The following is a 21192-nucleotide window of genomic DNA, read 5'->3' as shown; positions in this document are numbered from 1 at the left end:
GGGTATGCAGGGCGTTTATGTGGATGCAGGGCAGGGCACAATCTATTCAAACGAATGCAGTGATGGGAAATCTAGGCATATCTGTGCTTTCTATCGACTGGCTGTCTGGGAGGAATACACTCAGCCCAACTATCAGCTATGCCCAGTAATGTGCCCTAGAGACAGGCTGTAGGCACTAAATGACTAAGGCTGGAAAAATGCCCAATTTTGACAAGTCAAACACAAGGAGCTAATTGAGGGAGCACTGAAACTTTTCAAACACTCACCCCCAGTCACAGATCTGGCTCACTCCGCCACCCCAGTTCTGACCCAACCAAAGGCAAATCAGTCTTTACTCTGTGCCACACAGGAACAGTTCAGCCAGAACTGCCAAGCCGGGTCAATACTGGTCCGGAAACAGGCATCCTGGGACCGGTTTCAGGGTATCACCACTCATCAATGAAGCTAGCTTACATCCAGTGGCAAAGTGATTAAGGGACACACGTCTTGGCATACCCTGCCAACTTAGGGCAAAAAAGCAAACACAAGGAGATGATGGACTGAGCGCCGAAACTTTTCAGACACTCATCCCCAGCCACAGATTGGGTTGAAGCCATCATCGTTCTTTAGCTCACATTGCCACCCCAGTTGAGACCCAGCCATATGCAAATCAGTCTTGAACCTGTGTCTATGGGATCAGTCCAGACCGAACTGCCAAGCCAGGTCTTCCCTGGAGCAGAAACACACATCCTGAGACTGGTTTTGGGGTAACATCACTCATAAATCAGGCTAGCTTGAATCCAGTGGCAAAGTTAGCAAGGGACCCAAGTCTGGGCGTACCCTGCCAACTTAAGGTGAGCAAAGCAAACACCAGGAGAGGAAAGACTGTTGTTTCTGTCAGGGCCGAGTGATCACTGATTTATTTGCATTTTATTTTTCTTATTTTTTTTTAAGGAAAAATGTTTCAAAGTTTACTACACTTTCTCCATGTTTTTGTAATACATTTGCAATATTGATGATTTAATTGAATATGTGGCCTAGTCTGCCAATTGGCCTTCCAGCCGGTAGGCCCAGTGCTTGTCATGGGTGCTTTAAACAACAGTTTCTATGGTGTCTGTTGAATTTGAAAAAGCATTTAGGTCGTGGATGGATTTGGATTGAACACAAAATGTGTTTTGTTTGGTATTTCACATATTTATTTCATGCAAACAGTGCATAGTACTAGGTGGGATAATGTCTTTGAAGGATGTGTGTTGTTGTAAACATTTCTTTTAGTCCTGTTAATTTTCATGTTTGACATTGCTGAATTAATGCCATGCCTTCTTTGTCTGGCCAGTGTGTGTGTGTGTGTGTGTTTGCCATAGGCCACCATTTGCCTTTGTTCCAGATGCCATGTGGTCACTGCCCAGGGGGCATTATGTATAGTCAGTGGACTGTCCATAGGCCTGCATGTGTTCTTTGCTTTGCAGGCCTCTTGTCTCTTGTTGTGAGTAGCCATGTGCCTGGTGGCCATTTTGTGTTTCCAGCCAGTGTGTTTTTGCAATAGGACTGCATGCTTTCTTTGTTTTCTAGGCCTCCTACTTCTTGTTGAGACCATGTGACTGGAGGCCATTTTGCGTAGGCATCCAGTGTGTTTTCGCTAAAGGTGTACATGTGTTTTGTTCTGGGCCTCCAGCTTCTTGTTGTGACCAAGTGGCTGGTGTCCATTTGTGTGGGCAGCCAGTGTGCTTTTGCCATAGGCCTGCATATGCTCTTTGTTCTAGGCCTCCAGCTTTTTGTTGTGACTATGTGGCTACTGGTGATTTTGTTATACAACTAGCTAGCCATTATGCTTTCCATATAAGCCTGCATGTGCGCACTTGTGATCATGTGGTCAGTGCCTGGCCATTTTTTGTGTAGGCTTGGCAGCCAGTTTGCTTTCCCTATATGCCTGCTTGTCTTCTCTTTGTTTCCATGCCTTCTTCTCAGTGTTGTTGTTGATGATAATGTGGCACTGGCTGGCAGCCATTTTGTGCGTCCAACCAAATTTGGCTTTTTGCCATAGGCTGCATGGATGTTTGAGCAATGAGATAGCAGTTTAAGAACTTATTATATTAACTTTGTAGATAACTTCACTTATGTTAAATTTTTTTAATTTTAATTTTTTCTATTTTTTAATAATTGGTAAATTATATGTATTAGTTTTTCATTTTTTTTGCTTTTTGTATAATTTATTCTAAATTTTATTTGTGGGGTTCCTAGTTACCACTTTTCTAGTACATCTGGTATCAATCGAGTCATCCCCATGTCTCGTATAGGTACACAACAGCATTCATTGTCTAGGGATTATTCCTTCCATTGGTATTCCATCGCCTCGACGCTGTCTTAGCGCCCATTGCCTGTCCTGTGAGAGCGCCTGGTATTGTTTTAATAGCAATTATATTGTATGTCTATTGCGCTGCATTGATTGCATTTTATATGTCCCCTTCAGTGTGTCGTGACCCAGTTTCACTTCCCCTACCTCCATTTGTTGTGCTCGTGGCCCGTGTCTCCTCCCCGCCTCCCAGCTGCCCCTCCCACGCTCCGCCCCCCTCCACTCACCATTTGAGACTGATGAATCAATGTGCAGCGTCCACGCGCAGCGGTCGCGCCAAAGGTGCGCCAACGGTAAGCCCGTCTACGCCCGTCCGCACCTGGACCGCGCCCAGCGCCAGACCCCCTGACCCCCGTACCACCCACCCCACCCGCATTACATACGACCCCTCCACCCTCTTAGCCCTAAACCCAGGTCGACTCCCCAACTGCGCCCAAGCCGCCCCTGGACACACCCATGGACCATTTACATGCAACTCCTGCAAGTATGACGGCACCAAGACCAACTCCCCATCCACTAACACAAAACAGAGATCCGACACCAACCACCTAAAATGCATCCTGCTCAACACCCGCTCGGTCCACAGACACGCCATCGACCTTTGGAATCTACTAGACACCATCTCTCCGGACATCGCCTTCCTAACAGAAACATGGATGAACGCCTCCTCAGCCCCTGACATCACCATCGCCATCCCGGACGGCTACAAGATCATCCGAAAAGACCGCACCAACCAAACAGGAGGAGGCATCGCTATCGTCCATAAGAATTCCATCCGCATCTCAACCAGCTCAGACGTCAACCTCACTAGCGCCGAACACCTTCACTTCCAGATCCACACCGACCCCAAGACCACACTCAGAGGCACCCTCCTCTACAGGCCACCAGGACCCTGTGCACAATTCAGTGAAGACATCACTGACTTTATCACCCCACACGCCCTCCCTTCCGAGGACTACATCCTATTGGGAGACCTCAATTTTCACCTGGAGAAAAGCAACGACAACAACACCACCACCCTTCTGGACAATCTCGCCAACCTCGGACTCAAACAACTTGTTAATACCCCCACTCACTACGCAGGTCACACACTCGACCCTATCTTCACCTCCAGCAAACATATCTCCTTCAGTCACACCACAACTCTCCATTGGACGGACCACAGCTGCGTTCACTTTATCTACAAAAAGACCACAACCCACAACAACCCTCAACCCACTCTGCGAAGAAACTGGAACAAAATCACCATCGACCAAATCTCCTCATCGCTTCTTCAAAACCCCCCTGCCCACTCTTCAAACCCCAACCAAGCAGCCATTAACCTCACTCAATGGCTAACCAACAGCGCGACAACCTAGCACCCCTGAAAAAACGTCAAATCAAACTAGGCAGCAAATACACCCCCTGGTTCAACGATGATCTTAAGAATTCCAAGAAACTCTGCCGCTCCCTTGAGAAGGCCTGGAAAAAAGACCCAAACACCAGCACCAGGGACGCCTTCAAAAACGCCACCCGCAGACACCACCAACTGATCCGAACTGCCAAGAAAGCTGCTTTCAAAGACCGACTTGACAACAACGCCCACAACAGCAAGGAATTATTCAACATCGTCAAAGAGTTCACCAACCCCACTGCCAATTCCAACGATATCACTCCCTCTCAAGCCCTTTGCGACTCCCTAGCCTCGTTCTTCCACGACAAAATCGCAGACATCCACAACAGTTTTGACAACCAACCCGCAGACCAACCCACCCAACCTTCTGCAGTACCTTCACCCCCCCTGAACATCCTTAAGGACTGGAACACAATCTCCACTGAGGACACCATCCGCCTGATGAACTCCATCCACTCAGGAACCCCCACAGACCCATGCCCTCACCACATCTTCAACAAAGCAGATTCCATCATAGCACCACACCTCCAAGACGTCATCAACTGCTCCCTCACCTCTGCCACATTCCCGGAAAGCTGGAAACACGCCGAACTCAGCGCCCTTCTGAAAAAACCCACAGCTGACCCCACCGAACTCAAAAACTACCGCCCCATCTCGCTACTTCCATTCCCGGCCAAAGTCATCGAGAAAGCTGTCAACAACCAGCTCGCCGCCTTCCTCGAAACCAACAAATCCCTCGACTCCTCACAATCCGGCTTTCGAGCCAAACACAGCACTGAGACCGCACTCATCGCAGCAACAGACGACATTCGAACTCTACTGGACAATGGTGACACAGTCGCCCTCATCCTCCTCGACCTCTCCGCAGCCTTCGACACAGTCTGTCATAGCACCCTGTTACAACGCCTCAGAAACATCAGAATCCAACGAAAAGCACTGGAATGGATCACCTCGTTCCTTGCCGGAAGAACTCAGAGAGTCCGCCTCCCACCATTCAAGTCTGAAGCCACCGAGGTCATTTGCGACGTACCACAAGGATCTTCACTCAGCCCCACCCTCTTCAACGTATACATGAGCCCCCTCGCGGCCATCGCACGCCAACACAACCTCAACATCATCTCCTACGCTGATGACACTCAACTGATCCTCTCACTCACCAAAGACCCTAACACCGCCAGAACAAACCTACATGAAGGAATGAAAGAAGTAGCCGAGTGGATGAAGCACAGCCGTCTGAAACTGAATTCAGACAAAACAGAAGTCCTTATCTTAGGTACCTCCCCCTCCGCCTGGGACGACTCTTGGTGGCCAGAGGCCCTTGGAAAAGCACCTATCCCGACGGACCACGCACGGAACCTGGGCGTCATCCTGGACTCCTCACTCTCGATGACCAACATTCTTCGCATGCTCAGAAAAACATTTCGCTGGATCCCCACCGAAACTAGAAAAACGGTCACCCACGCACTGGTTACAAGCCACCTGGACTACGGAAACACCCTATACGCCGGTATCACCGCAAAACTTCAGAAAAAACTCCAACGCATCCAGAACGCATCAGCCAGACTCATACTAGACATCCCGCGTAAAGACCACATTTCTGGCCACCTGAAAAACCTCCACTGGCTCCCCGTCAATAAGAGGATAACATTCTGCCTCCTAACACACGCACACAAAGCACTTTACGAACTTGGACCCGAATGCCTCAACACACGACTTTCCTTCTACACCCCCTCCCGCCAGCTACGCTCCTCCAACCAAGCCCTTGCTGCCGTACCCCGCATCAACAAAACCACCATGGGAGGTAGATCCTTCTCCTACCTGGCGGCTAAAACCTGGAACTCACTTCCCGCTCACCTTCGCCTCACTCAGAACCACCTAGCATTCAGAAATAAATAAATAATAATAATAAAGAGCTTGTAAAGCGCTCAGTAATGCCATCACGGCATGTCCCCGCGCTAAAACTAGCAGTGAACCAGCAAGAGAGAGATCCAGAGGTCTATGCTAAAACAACTTAAAACCTGGATATTCGACAAGTAATCCCCCACCCTTCTTCAAGCGCCTTGAGACCCTATGGGTATGTAGCGCGCTATATAAATTAATTGAATTGAATTGAATTCAATTGTATTTGTCAGCTACACCTCCATGAGTGCCACATCACATTGGAGTGACGTCTGTCACATGATGCACATAAAGCAAACAGTTTCATCTGTATGTTGTTGTGTTTTTTGCTCACTCTTATCCTTTTGGATTGGTCAGTCAGTCACCATGAAAGTTTATATTGGTGTGGTTTTCAGTATAGATACACAGTATTGTTCATTATTTATAATAGGGGGTAACCAGTGACCACACTAAATTATATTGTGTTTGTTTAGTACTGGTAATTGAACAGCAACAATGCCATGTTTCACTGATGTCCTTCTTGCTTCTTTTCTTTTAGGCGCACAAGAGACAACATCACCTACAGTATTGCCAGAAAAAAGGCCTGTACAAGGCGTCACATATGAGTAACCCATACTTCACTGATATCTCTTCAACTTGTAAAGCTAAGGGCCACTGCAAACTGACAGCTTCAAGCTGGCTCTAAAGAAAGATGTTACAACTTCTACCAAGAAAGTGGCCAGTGAGAAGAAGAATGAGCTGAATTACCACACCAGCCTCTGGGGAGCAAGCTGGGAGCAGCACCCCCCAAATCAGTGGACCCACCCCGATCCGGGCCTAGCCCATGTCTGTCACAGAGGCAACCAATCTAATCATAGCAACGCCGACCAGCAGTGATGTTGAAATTGACTGATCTACATCGGAAAGTAGTACCCAAGAGAATTGGACAACAACAGCCACAACTGCCGATAGTAGTTCATCCCAAAGTAGGAGTGGTTCAGGAGATTACGATTCATGCTGATGAAGTAGAGGTAGCCACTATTTCAGAATATCCATTGTCTTCCAGATCTCCAGCCAGACAAAGGAGGGTTAGTGGTGCATCATCTTCTGCTTCAAGCTCCCCATCTGATGATCTAGACTCCACTTGGATTACGCCTCAGTCTGAGAGTGAGACACGCCATAAGATGACTCAGACAAGGCTAGGGAAAAGTAAGGTACCAGAAAGCCTTAGAGTAATGCAGGCAGATGTAGAAGAGGAGGATGATGACAAGCCAGTCATCATGGATGTTATCCCAGCCAAAGTGGAGACCCCAATGGAGACCGACGTAGCCCCTTCCCAACTTCCAGGGGGATGTGGTAGTGGCACCACAGAGAGAAGGACTAAGTAAAACTAACAAATGAGCTAAGAGCAAAATAAAACACATCTATTAATGCTCCCTCTTCTCACTATGAACTATCTATAACTCTTACAACAAGGGGCAGAGCAAAAATGGAAAAGGATTAATTTTCTTAATATTGTCCTCACTCACTTTGAAGTGTCATGCTTCATCATAGGGCCGCATCTGATGTCCAGGTGCAGACGAATACTCTGGACGTAGCGCAGAAAAATTAATTATTTTGAATATATAGGGGCATAGTCTCAAGGAGCTATCGCCGAGTTAACAGCACTTTATCGCAGCCAAAGTCATGATAAATGTATCACCCCATTCACAAACAGGTGGTAACAGCCCATAGCACCAGTTTACCTGCTCTAGCAGAAGCAAAAAACATCGCCACAGATGACCCCGCCACTATCGCTAATGAGATGTGGAGTAGGCGTTCCTGTGCAAAAAGCCACAAAAACACAACTCTGCAGCATTCTCAATGACCAGCTAGATTGATGATACAACCACAAAACATGTGATAAGGCACGTTAGCAGCAGGAAATGAACACATGCTCTGACCTGGTGTCAAGTCGACAGCGGCCGGCACCAGAAAAGGGAGCCCAGTCCCGAGCCATACCTGAAGAACAACAGATGCCATGGAGCTACTGATCATGCAGCTCAGAGCCCCAACAAGCCCACATCACCCACCGCCACCGATACCAGGCCCGCCACCACCCCCCGGACCTCCCCCGCACCACCCCCCCGGACAACAGATCGTGGAACTTCAGAAAACGCACCAGCCTTATAGACTTAACACCAGAGAATGTCATTGCCCACTACAGGCTCAAAAGGACAACCATCCTCTGCATCCTGAACATCATTGCCCACAGGCTGACGATAGAAACAAAGCGGACAACCAACATCCGACCTCAGAAAAATCTGATAGCTGTGCTTGACATGTTGGCCTCTGGTACCTTTCAACCAACAACCATTAGAGTAGGCCTGGGCGGTAAATTCCGTTCCGCTTGCGGAATTTGCAGAATTTGGGTAATTTTGCGATCCGTGGAGAATGAGAAATTGGCTTGTCTAAAATTCTGCATTCCGCGAATTCGCAAATTTTTTTGCTTTCCCGCATTCTCAAATGCGTGTTTGAGAGGTATTTCTCTCTCCGAGCAAGAAAACAGCAATTGTGTACAGTACAAAAGCATGGAGAACAAGCAACTCCGCATGTTCGCAGAATTTCTGCGTGTTCGCAGAGATTGTTTACCGTTTCGTGGAGATTTGGGTAACGCGATTATGCAAATTCTGCCAACCCCTACACCAGAGTCGGAGGAGTCTCACAGCCAGCCCAATCAAAGTTCCTCACACCTGTCCCGGATGACATCATCAGCTTTGTACCCCAGTACCTACACTCCCCCCACACTGTGCAGGAACAGCTGAAGTCCAAGCAAGGCTTCTATACCATAGTTGGATTCCTGCATGTTTTGGGGGCAATACATTGCAACACATGTCTTTCTTGTGCCCCTTGCCGACACTGCACACAATTACCGCACCATAAAGCACACACATTCCATCAATGTGCAGGCAATAGTGGACCACCGGGAACTCTTCAACAATGTTGTCGCGACTACCCAGGTAATGTGCATGATTTTTTCATCTTCCGACAGCCCATCATCAACCGATGCTTCCAGGATGGCACCTACGCAAATGCTATGCTCGTTGGTAAGTACCAAAAGAACACACCACACACCTCAACTTCACAATCATGCAATTCACTACTCTGGAAATGCACACTTTACAAACTTACATACAACATGCCAACCAACATGCCCACCTACCAGACATGACAGCAGAACTTACTGTGAGATCCTGGGCCAGCCATGTACACAAGCCATGAACAGCATGGCAACTCAGCAACACAATAGCAGATTGTGGGGAGAGGTGGGAACCAGGCATGTGCAAAGGAGGCAAGTGACCCATGAATAAGCATGTACACAATGCCAAGTGTGGCATGGATGTGCCAGCCAGACTGCAGTATGCAGACCACACACATATCCACGTCTACACACCGCTGGTGTTTGGAGTGTAGTAGACATTGGATGCAACCATGTCACCCCAGTCAGTGGGGAGACTAAGGAAACGTAGCTTGTCACGTTCCCCCTTGTGAGCATGAGCGGAGTCGGCTCTCCCAGCGTATGCCAGGCCAGCGTAGGGGTGTGAATAAAACGCATGTAACTCTGGGTGTGGTCTTCTTCTGGAATGCCCAACATCTCTGCCAGGGTGGCACCTCTCACCCTGCCACGAGGCCGATGCAGTCACAGTGAGCAGTGTTGCCTGCAATCCTGTGGGCCTTATGCACCCCAGGCTGCTGGTTCCCGAACCAGTCTTGCCTGCCCCTCAGCACCCAGGCCTCAAAGCCCAGCTGCTGAAACCGACATGTGTTGAACAGGGCCCACCACGTGCCGGTGCAAGCTTTCGGCCTGAGACTAACAACCTTGGCAGCCTCCTCGGACCAACCCGGACTCCGCGACACAGACCTGCTGAACTCTATTCTCTTTGACATACTCCACTGGCATATACAGCGGACAAGTAGGACACACATTTGGAACTGAGTCTTGATTATACCATGCCAGAGTACATAATTTAAGGCTGAGGTTATGTCACTTTACTCCCTTCAATGTGGTGAATAGGACTCGCACCAAATGTGTCTGTGGGCACTTGCTGACAGCGGCCTCCGGCCTGCACTGCGGTGCTGCAGGCCTCACACCAATCCAATGCAGTCCATCACAGGCAGGACACGGCATCATTGCTGGCTAAACACCCACTCAGCTCTGGTGCCACTACCTATGTCAGCCACAAATCTAATACAAATGCCATTCCAACGTTGTGTGTTATAGATCCAGGAGGAGATTGTGAGAAGTTAGCCTGGTATATGATGTCCACTAGCTCTAGTGGGCACCTTGCACCAGTCTAATCGACCCTTATTGATGGTGGTTGTAAAGTCAACCTTATAGAAAGCTATCCTAGTGGTAGCATAAACCAGCAGTCTTCAGGCTATGACTTCAGTAGGCGAGTTAAGCCAGTTGTTTTACCAATGATAATCCCTTGAGTACCAAATTAAAGGACTCCACACAAGGTATATATCAAATATATTTGTATTTAATCTAAACACAACCCCTCTGCACTCTTTATGAGGTCAGAGGTAAAGATACAATACACGTCACACAATATACGATAAGTTGCACAGTGTACGTTATGCCGTAGGGGCCTCACAAACCATTTACTAAGAAAGTGGTATAAGTACCACGAGTGAATTAGAAAGCAGGCCTGGGGCCTGTGGAATGACTGGGGCTACACTAATCAACCAAAGGTTAGGAAGTAGGCGGCCCACGGGAGACGCGTGCAGTATCTAAACACAGGGTTACCATTGACTTTCTATGTAAATCGTAGAAGTTACAAATATACAATTTAAGGATACTTTCAGGTGGACTAGGATGGAACCCTTTTAAACTCGGACACTTCGAGAGTCAAGACCCAATAATCTGAAAACCTGCCGACAAAGGGGGCAGCATTGTGATTCAGGGTCGAAAAGATTATGATTTGGAAATCCACAAACAGATTAATGAGGAGAAACATTGCAAAAAACTAAGTAAAAACCCATTGCCAAACATTAAAAGGAAAATGTGGATGGTCTCCACAGAAAGAAAAAACCGGGACTTTATTAGTAAAAAATAATTTAAGTTCTTAAATACTAAAAATCCAAGAACCTCTGTTCTGTATACACGTCCAAAGATTCATAAGAGCACTATTAATTCTCCAGGGCGACCCAGTTTCTCTGGATGTGGTTCAGCTAAAGTACTAGGCCTGGGCGGCAAATACCATTCCCCTCATGGAATTTGCAGAATTTGGGTAATTTCGCGTTCCGCGGAGAACTCGAAATTGCCCACAATTCTGTGTTCCGCGATTTCGTGAAATGTTTTGCTTGATCGTGCTCTCAAATGCGTGTTGATCACATATTTCTCCCCGAGCACGCAAACAGCAATTGCGAACAGTAAAAAAGCACCGCGAACATGCAATTCCGCGTGTTCGTGGAATTTCTGCGTGTTCGCGGTGATTTTTTACCGTTTCATGGAGATTTGTGTAACGCAATTACGCAAATTCTGCCCACCCCTGTCTAGAACCAATTGGGAGGTATATTGACTTTTTCATAAAAAATGTTGTTCCTGCACAAGAAACATGTGAGGGACAGCAGGTACATGATTAACTTGATAGATGGCATGCCCTCTAACATCAAAACAGACTGGTGGCAACTTTAGACAACTCCTCATTGTACACCAACATAATGAATGAATGAATGAATTTAAAATTTATATTGCGCTGGAATGCTGGGCGTCTAGGATACATATCCCAGGAGGACAGCATTTTGATAATCGAGAAACTGCTACAGACCTGAACAAAGCCAATACAAGTTTCCACATATTTCATCATTTCTTTACTCAGAATTGCCCTCCAATTCAATTATTCTGTTTCTGAGGGTACCTATTACCAACAATGCTCTGGGTCTAACATGGACCCTGTTTTCACACTAAATCTAGTGAACATCTACATGGGTTGTATTGAATCAATCAATCAATCAATCAATCAATCAGCAATTTGTATAGCGCGCTACTCACCCAGTAGGGTCTCAAGGTGCTGGGGGAGGGGGGTCCGTTACTGTTCGAAAAGCCAGGTGCCTGCCGCTTTGTGCATGTAAATGTTGGGGGGTACCATAGGCAACAGGCCCCCAAAAGCCAAAGTCCACATGCTTTTCTACGGCGGAAAAGCCGCCGCGGAAAAGCATGTGTTCGTGCAATTCCTAATTTGGCTGACACCGCCTCCAAATAGCCCTCCTCACACCGCGGATCAGCGGCAGACGGACCTGCCGTCCGCCGCTGGTCCAACCGCACTCCCACCGCCATCCTGATCTGGCGGTGGCTCTTCTATTGCACTGCGGTGGTTAATCCGCATACTCCGGGCCGGCGGAGGCTTCCGCCGGCCCGGAGTATGCGGATTATCCGCAATCATAATGAGGCCCATAATGTGGTGTACTGTATGCGGTGTCCATGTAACTTACTGTACCTTGGACAGACACGGCAACTAATCAAAGCACATATTGGACAGCCTCGCAGTCGCATCAGATGTTCTGTACCCAGTGCCCCATTAGGTGCCCACTTAACTGAAAAAAACTATAGAGTGGCAGATACTTGATAAAACTATAATTCCAGGAAGAGGGGTTAATCTGACACAAATTTTGCAAAGATTAGAGAGCCGTTGGACAGAAAGGACTAACTCCATAGCCCCTGGACTAAACTCGTCTGAAGAATGGCGGGGCTGTGTGGCCTCATTAGGGAATCCTTAACTCATGTCATTTGTGTATTAACTATGATTCACACTTTTTTCCACAATGTGTTACAAGACTATGATGAACTGACACATGTTTCCTTAAGCTTGAAATAGGCACATTATACTCTAGGCACTGAATTTTGAATAGTGTTCCTATTGTTGTACTATCTATGTAGCAGTGTTCTCTACTTATCTATGTACAATTGTTTTGTAATGTTTTTGTAATACTTTCAAAAGCATACATAATAATTAGTATTGGTGTCCGCAGCTCCAACAAGGTTACAATACATTGATAAAAAATATTTTTATGTAATAAGAGAGATGCCTCTCTCACAAATGACTTATCTCCATATGCCTGCCCCCTTGCTGACCCTCGCTCAAGCTCCAAGGAACCTTTTTTCCACTCCCCCTGGTGCCAGACATAGGCTATGTCTGTATGATCCACATTTTTAATTAGCCATATCTCACAATGTTCATTGTGGTTACACGTATGTAAATATTGAGCATGCATCACACTCTTTATTTGTCCGAACACGAGCAACACACTCACCGGTCTGGTCTCCCTTTTTTTTCTTAACGGGATTTCAGGAAATCGGATTACACCGTGAAGCGGCTATCAGCAGTGATGCTGCCGTGGCGTCCGGTTTTGGCGCGTTACTGGCAATTGCATTCAACCGCAGTTTGCGTCTCTGCACTCTGTCATTGCACAAGTGTAGACGGACTTGAGCGGTTCTACAAGGACGCGTAGCAGCTGCGCTTCTTCTCGGTCTCTGGACTCTACAACTCAGCAGGTAAGGACCCCTATGTCATTTGAAGATAGCAGGCCCTAACAGCCAGTCGGCAGTTTACTTGAACTCAAATCCCTTTTCCCGTTATTTTAGATACACGGATTGTCGTGTTTACCTTGCTAATTAGTTGAAGGCCAACTACTGCAGGTCGGAGCTATTACATTTTTCTTGAAACCTCGAAACCCTGCATTCTTTGCTCCTGGTAAGGGTTGCTCTCTCTTTTTGCACTTTTTGTGTATACTTTGTGGCATTCCGCATTATTAATAATACTCCCCTATCCTTCACAGAGGCCAGACCGGATCACACCGATTGTCATAGTCTCTTATACTTTCTCAAAATCCAGTTTTGAACCCTGCGCTACTCCTTTCACTGTCAGCTCCCGTTCCCCTCGCTGGGGTAAGTTTGTGGTCTGTTGTTAAACTCACACAGCAATACTTTTGTCCACCATTTTTGTTCAAGGTATATTAACTTCTGGTCAATGTTTTTCTTCCCCCATTCCTTCCATCACTTGTGCAGGGCCCGGCTGGGTCCTATGTGAGTAATCCAATATCAAAATAATTCTACAAAGAGCTGCAGTTCAACTAGTCGATATTAATTGTCCCTCACAAGTCATATGCAAATACTTGATAAAAGGTTTTCAATGCTTTTGTATTTTACTAGTGACGGACATTTAGTAACGACTAGTGGAATTGCAGCTTGATGTAAGAACTGATAATCTCGTCCCATGATGCTTTGCACGGCCTTTGGTTAGGATTTTTTTTTGCCAATAACTGTGCTTGGGGTGGTCCTAAGAAGATCGGACCACCACCGAAGTTCAAAAAGATGTGCTTTTTGTTTATGCTCTTTGTGTTCAAGGCATCTGCTTGGTCCTCCCCCTAGGTTAGGGGGGACCCCAAAATCATCACCTCTCTCATTGCCTAATGTTTTCATTGAAAAAGTTTGCTTTTGTGAATAGGTTATATGCTTTTAACATGTAAAATTGCTTTATCAAAGCATCTGAGAATGTTGTTGATTTAGCTGCTTTGCTACGTGATTAATTTTTGTACTGTGTTATGTGCAATTTGCGGAGTGGGAATTAGTACAAACTATGTATGCTCTGTTAGCATAGGGTAGCGTAGTACTATGCCCATGGTTACTAAAGTGACTGTGTTGACCTGGTGCTTCATGGTGAGTTTGCTGTCCATGATGATGTCAAGGTTGCTGGAGTGGCCTGTGTGTGTCGGTCTGAGTTGGGGGGCCACCAGGTGTCATCCCGTGGGGAGGTGTTCTTTTTGAAAATCAGCTCTTTTGTCTATGTTGAGCTTCTGGCAGATGGCCCTCATCTAGTTGGTGACACTCGTAATGGCGTTGTCGATGTTTGGCTTGGTGGTAGTGGGGTCTTAAAGGAGTGAGAGGATGAATTGGATGTCATCTGCGTATGATATGATATTGAGTCCACAGATTCTGATGAAGTTGGCCACGGGGGTCATGTAGGCATTGAAAAGGGTTGGGCTGAGGGATGAGCCTTGAGATATGAGGCAGATGATGTTCTTGAGCTCCAATGAGAAGGGTGGTCGGCAAATTTTCTCTGTGCATCCAGTGAGATAGTCTGTGTGCCATTTGGGGGTGTCTCCCTGGGCATAGATGTGGTGGAGTGTTCTGATGATGTTGTTGTGGGATACAGTGTTGAACACTGCTGAGAGGTCGAGGAGGATCAAGGCTGCTTTTTCACCCCAATCGAGGAGGGTTCTGTTGTCATCAGTGACAGTGATCAGGGCAGTCTCTGTGCAGTGGTTGGCAAGGAAGCCGGATTGGGAGGAGTCAAGCAGGTTGTTTCTTTCTAGGTATTCAGTGAGCAGTTGGTTGATGACCTTCTAGAGGACTTTGGCGGTTAACAGGTGCAGTTAGATGGACAGTTGTTTTTGAGTTTACTGGGGTCGGTGGTTTGCTGGGGTCGGCAGAGGGTTTCTTCAGGAGGGGTCTGGCCTCCGTGTGCTTCCATCTGTTGGGGAAGGCAGCAGTGGTGATTGAGGCTATTAGAATGGTGATGAGTTGACTGCTGATTTCTTTGTGTCTGAGGTTGAAAAGGTGGTGGGGAGAAGGAGTCATCGGTGCTGGATTGAGGTCATGATGTCTGGGGTGTTCTGCATGGTGAGAGGATTCCAGGCAGTGAGTGGGTGGCTGTGGTTGGTGTCTGTTTCAGTGAGAAGGTGTTTGAGGTCGGTAAGTTGGCATTGGAAGTTGCTGTAGATGGTAGATATCTTGTCATGGAAAATATTTGCCTATGTGTCACAGAGTTCCTGGTGGCTGACAGGCTGGAGAACTATCTGACGATGTTGAAGAGTTCCTTGATCTGGTTGATGCTACATACCATGCAGTCCACCAGCACATCTCTTTTAGTGTCATCCACATATTGGTGATTTCTGTTCAGGGCTGCTTTGAAAAAGGTCAGTCATAGGGGTATCTGCTTGTGTACCAACATCTTTCTAATCATTTGTAGTTGCATTTGAAGGTCTTGAGTAGTGGTCTTGTTGGCTTGTTTGTTGTGTCTGTTAGTTTTGGCTGGCTTTGTGGGGGTGACTTTGTCCGCACATTCTGTGATCCAGACAGAGAAATTCTGGACGGTCTGTTCCAGGTTGGTGGAGGCATCAGGCTGGGTGATTTTCAGGGTTTCTGTCACTTTGTTCATGCTATGGTGGATGGAGCTTGGGGGCCTGGTGGTGGTGCCTGGGGAACCTGTGAAAATGGGTGATGGCATGGTCAGATCAAGTGAGATAGGTGACCTGGCTGTCCTTGACTCTGTCGCTGGCTGTGAATATAGGGTCCAATGTATGTCCTGCACTGTGTTTGGTGTTGTGACCAGTTGTGTGAGGCCATTCTTTCCAGATGGTTGGTGGAGTTGGCAACTTTGGGCTCGTTGAGGTGGAAAATGAGGTTATTGAGGAAGGTGTAGTGCCTGGAGTCAATAGCTAAGGGTGCCATACATTTGGGGATGGTATCGCAGAAGTTAGGGCATGGTCCTGGGGTCCTATAGGCAAGGGTGCCTCCGATTGCCATCCTCCCATTGGTGTGGGGATGGAAGTTGAGGTGTTCCACGATTGATGTAACGTTGTCATTGGCGGTGTTGTACCAGAGAGTATCCTAGTGAATGATGGTGATGCCTCCTCCGTGTTTGTTTGTGCAGTCCTGGAGTTAATCTTGTAGCCATATGGGGTTGCTGTGGTGATTTCATGGGATGAGCCAGGTCTCAGTGATGAAGATCATATTGGGGTGAGTATGGGGATGGTGCCCCAAATTGTGGTGGCTTATTTGCAGAGATGCCAGGCGTTGAGCAGGATGACCTGGAGAAGCACCAGGGTGTTGGCGGCCAGTGGGGTGGATGTGACAAGTATCTCTGTGCAGGCAGGAGGATCTGTGTTGCACCTGAAGCAGGATCCCCGGCAGGCAAATAGTCTCCATTTTTGGGGAACGAAGTGGTGCAGCAGATATTGTTGTGGCATCTGGGGTCCAGGGCTAGGAGCTAGGCGGTGGAGTAACAGTAGGTGGCCAGATGGCATGGGGCCCTGGTGCTGGCATGGCCCAGTTGCGGACAGACACATACAGGCTTGCATTTGGTACGCTACTGGCACAGCTGCGCTGCAGCCTCCATTAAGTTTTTACTGGAGAAAGGGGTGTCCTGGGTGGTTGGAGGTGGAAGAATGGCAAAAACATTGGGAAGCGTGGTGGAAAAATAAACAGGGGCACAAGTTAAGTGGTGAGATGCAAAAAAGACTAATCTGAACAGGCAAAGAAAGGCTAACTGGCATAATACAAAACAATGGCAATAACAAACATAAAATTAGCGAGCAATTCATGGGTGGAGAGCAGCAGTGAGCAGGGAATGCGATGAATGGCTAAGCAGAAAAGAAAGGCTGACTGGCACAACAATGGCAATAGCAGTAGCGAGCAATGCAGAGTGGAGAGTGGCGGTGAGTGGTGGTGGCAGGGGTACGCGAACAGTGGCATGCAAGCTAACGAACAGGTGGCAGTGGGTGAACTTCAGAGGATGCGAGGGGACCAGGTACAGGACCTGTTAGGTAACTACAATTAGGAAGCAGGACTCAGCCGAATCACCACTCAACTGTGAATTTTCCAAGAGCTACAAACTAACACATCCACACTAATTGAAAGTCTCAAGCTCAGCATTTGGGGCGTGGCAAAGCTGACTTATTTTGGTTTGAGATTCCACATTTCAGCAACCTTCTGCTCTCACAGGAAATTGCTAAACTCCTTCTACTGATTTCAGCCCAATTATGAACAGCCCAAGGCAAGCATGAGGTGAGTTGATACCTTTTATTCCTGATGTCCCAGTACTGAACCCACTGTGGGTGATGGGAAGTTGAGCCAAGTACTTCCTCTTTCACCACTTCACTCTCAGTGGTAGAGCGGGTTGAAGAGTCCAAGGGTCTTTAAGAAGGAGTTAAGTAAGTATGGGCAAAATTTGCGAATTCGCAGTCCGCGAATTCATGCAAAATTGCAAAAAAAGTCAGAGAGTTTGCGAATTTTCCCACCAACTCGCGGATTTTTGTGCCATTTGCACAAATATGAGACCACGTGTGCCTGTAACTTTGCCAGCGCGCAAAAAGGCGCGAGGTCCCTTGAGTGAGCTGGCCATTATAGTGGAGTGGGGCGGGAAGACGTTTCATAAAGCTAGTGTGTGGTGGATGGGGCCAATGGGCGGGGCTTCTATGCGAGTTCACATGCATCTTGTTTATAAAGGGTCAGAGACCGAGCAGAGCAGCAGATGAGGAGAAAGCAGCCTCCTGGTCACAGGAGCTACCCGGGGATGGTGCTTGGGAAACTCATGTATGCAAAAATACGTTTGGCACAGGACCCCAGAATCCTTCAGATGTCCAAGATAGCTCTGCTGCGCGAGTTGGTACAAAGCCATTCTGATCCTGTTCAGTGGGTTCAGGCGCATGCAGCTGCTGCTGCTGGACAATGTTCCATCTCATACTAAACTGCCCCGTACAGGCATATGCCGGCGCTGGGCAGTAGGGTGCAGTGGCATGCGGGGGCTCCACGCCTGGTACATGCGCATACCGGTGCCAGGGGGGGACACATGTTTATTGGTGCTGTGTAGCAAGTTATGACTTTACATTTTGACTGCACCAGACGGTGGTACCACCTATACGGATCAGGAGCATCCAGGCACCAGACTTCATGGTGCAAGAGCATAATGGTGCTGTGCGGTACGGGTATATATGTACTGGGGGCAGGGGGACACTTAGCACAATGTGTGCTCACACCAAGGCGGCTCCCAGGCAATTGAGCACAAATGATTTTCACACTGAGAGGGCTCCGGGGCAGTTCAGCAGCACGGGGGCTAACACCCACTGGGCCCCGGGGCAGTCCAGTAGTGCGTGGGCTCACAAACCCTGGGCAGCTCAGCTGCACAGGGGCTCACACCCACAGGGCTCCCGGGCAGTTTAGCGAGCTGACTCGGCTCGCGGTTGCATTACTCCTGGTCTGCTCGGCTATATTTTTATAAATTGTGTGAAGCCGAAAATTGTACCTCATATTCGGAGGCTCACCTTCACCACAACGCCCTGCCTAACTTTTCTAAAAACAGAACATTGTATCCTATTATACCTTCTTGCGACCAGGAGTTCTTCGATCATCCTTATTACTAGGAGATTTTAACTTGAAGAAAGGATCCTCCAGCGGGGAAAAAGGGTTCCCTGATACGAAGCATTATTCTCGCCAAACTGAAGTTCACCCAAAATAATCTGGCCAAAAATATCTCAACTTTTAACACACTTTATTTCCGTATTCATCAATCATAATCGTTCCCTTTGGATAACTGCAAAGGCAATCACCTGTGGCTACTCCAGAAGGATTCAAGCAAGCCGGGCCGAAGACGGCTGTAATGCCAGAAACCGGTCCCCGGAAGCTTGGTTCCTTCCCAGTGTAAGAATTGGCTTTTGTAGTCTGGTCTGCCCTGTTCCCATGATGCACTGGGCCAGGGACAGACTAATTTGCATACAGCCAGGTTCTGAAACTGGGATGGTGCAATGAGCTAAAAAACGGTGTTGGATCTAGCCCTGATCTCTTGACTGGGTGAGAGTATTCTGCTTAATTCAGAGACTCTGTCCCTCACCACCCCTTGTTGTAAATACTCCAGAAGAAGGCGCTGGTCGCCGAAACGCGCGTCGAGAAATTCCTTTTTGCCACTTCTATCCTTTTCCTTTTACCTTCCTCTCTCTTTTTTCATTTTCCTTTAATTTTAATCGTGATTTTTTAATTATATTGTGATTTCATGTATTGATGGTTTTATTAAATTGTGTAGTTGGTTAATAACATTTGAGAACAAACTTTTTAATAGTTTTTATCTATCTTGTTAATAAAATTTAAGTCACTGATTCCTTTTGGATTTATTCAGTAATTCTTTCTCCTTTGTCACTGTTCCATGAGCCTTAAGCATTGAATTGCCTAGGTTGTTACCTCTCATAAACAGGACCTCTTCTTGGTCACAAAATAGTTCCTGACTTTGGTGCTCACACGAGAGACAGCCTACACTTTACGGAGGCCCCCTTCCTGGTGATAAAAGAGTAGCTGTCTTTTGTAAGATCGATTGAACAGAGGCACTCCTTCATTGGTCCCGACCCGATTGGGTATGTCACACTTTGCTCACCTGGAACCACTTACCAGAATTATAGATGTGTCTCACTCCTTCCAATCGCTCTCCTCTTTTTCACAAGATCCACTTGTCTTGTCAGGCAGAGGGCCGGTGTACTAGTCTCAGGAAAAATTGTCTTGACTTCCTGGATAATGGCCCATCACTCAGTAGGGAAACTAGCAGACCTGGGTAAATAGTCCAGGTTCCAACAGCTGGAAGTCTTGGTAATCTTCTTTGTTTGGATGAACGGTGCTGTTGAACAACTTGTGGATCTCATGCCCCCCACTTCATAAATGCGAGTTAGGGCCTCATTTGTATGGTGGTGGGTGGCCTGTTGTTCCACTAGGGCAATGGGGTAAATCTCTCCATCGCCCTGGTGGAGGGAGCACATTCCAGATTTATAAATGACGGCAAAGCTGGCGGTTATTGATAAAGCACTGGCAGGAACCGTTATCACGGTGGTTCCTGTCAATTAATTTTTTGGTTTGGTGCAGGACTCTATCAGCAGGATGGAGTCCAGTAGCAAACAGGGTCTTTTTTTTTTTTTTTTTTTTTAAATCACAAAAAGGGATTTTCTTTTTGAAAATAAAAAATACAATGCTCCCCTGAACATGTGAGTTCTCTCTAATGGCAAGGGGAGCATTTAGCAGTTTTCACTGCCGCTTACCACCAGGTTTCCCTGGCATTGATTTGCAGTGAAAACTGACCTATCATTCCGCTCATCTAAATTAGTTTGACAAAATGACGGGTAAGCCTCCGACGGCCCTGTGAAGAAAGTGATTATTCACGGTGGAGATGGAGTAGTCTCTGCCGTGATTTACCCTAAGGCCCCCCTGCATGTAAATTAGGCTGCAAAGAATTAAATAGGCCCCTTAGTGTTGGATCCTTTGAAATATGGGTTGCAGCTGTCAGCAGCCTTGAAGTCTCATCTTTAATGGCCTAAGTTAAAAGTGATGTTGCTCCAGTGCTGATTTACCAACAACACAGGCACAACTGGGATGACACCTGGCTGTCCCCCTCAACTACAATATACCTCATAAAGGTTCAAAGGCCTAAGCGTTCTATCTATCAATATTGCTTATTCCAAAGTATCAGACGTATCAGCCCCAACACCTCTCTGAGAATGAGCCCACTGACTAGTATCTCTTCCTGGAATCACAGACACCTTTGATGTGCATTGAGGATGCTCTGTTCCCCTTCTGTCAGTGTGATCCCACCCCAGCCCCCAGGAATGTCACTAATGCACATCTCCTGTCTGGGGGTGTCACTCTGGTGATGCTTTACTGGTTCATGGAGTTCACTCCTGATTCTGAAAGGTCTGATGTTATGTTATGTTATGTTATGTTATGTTATGTTATGTTAAAAAATGATTTATAAAGCGCGCTAACACCGACAGAGGAAGTACTTGAACAAGGGGA

This window comes from Lissotriton helveticus, chromosome 2_1 (genome assembly GCF_964261635.1).
Source record: "Lissotriton helveticus chromosome 2_1, aLisHel1.1, whole genome shotgun sequence".
Taxonomy (NCBI): domain Eukaryota; kingdom Metazoa; phylum Chordata; class Amphibia; order Caudata; family Salamandridae; genus Lissotriton; species Lissotriton helveticus.
The sequence above is the reverse complement of the archived record's forward strand: the minus strand, read 5'-3'. Positions refer to the sequence as shown.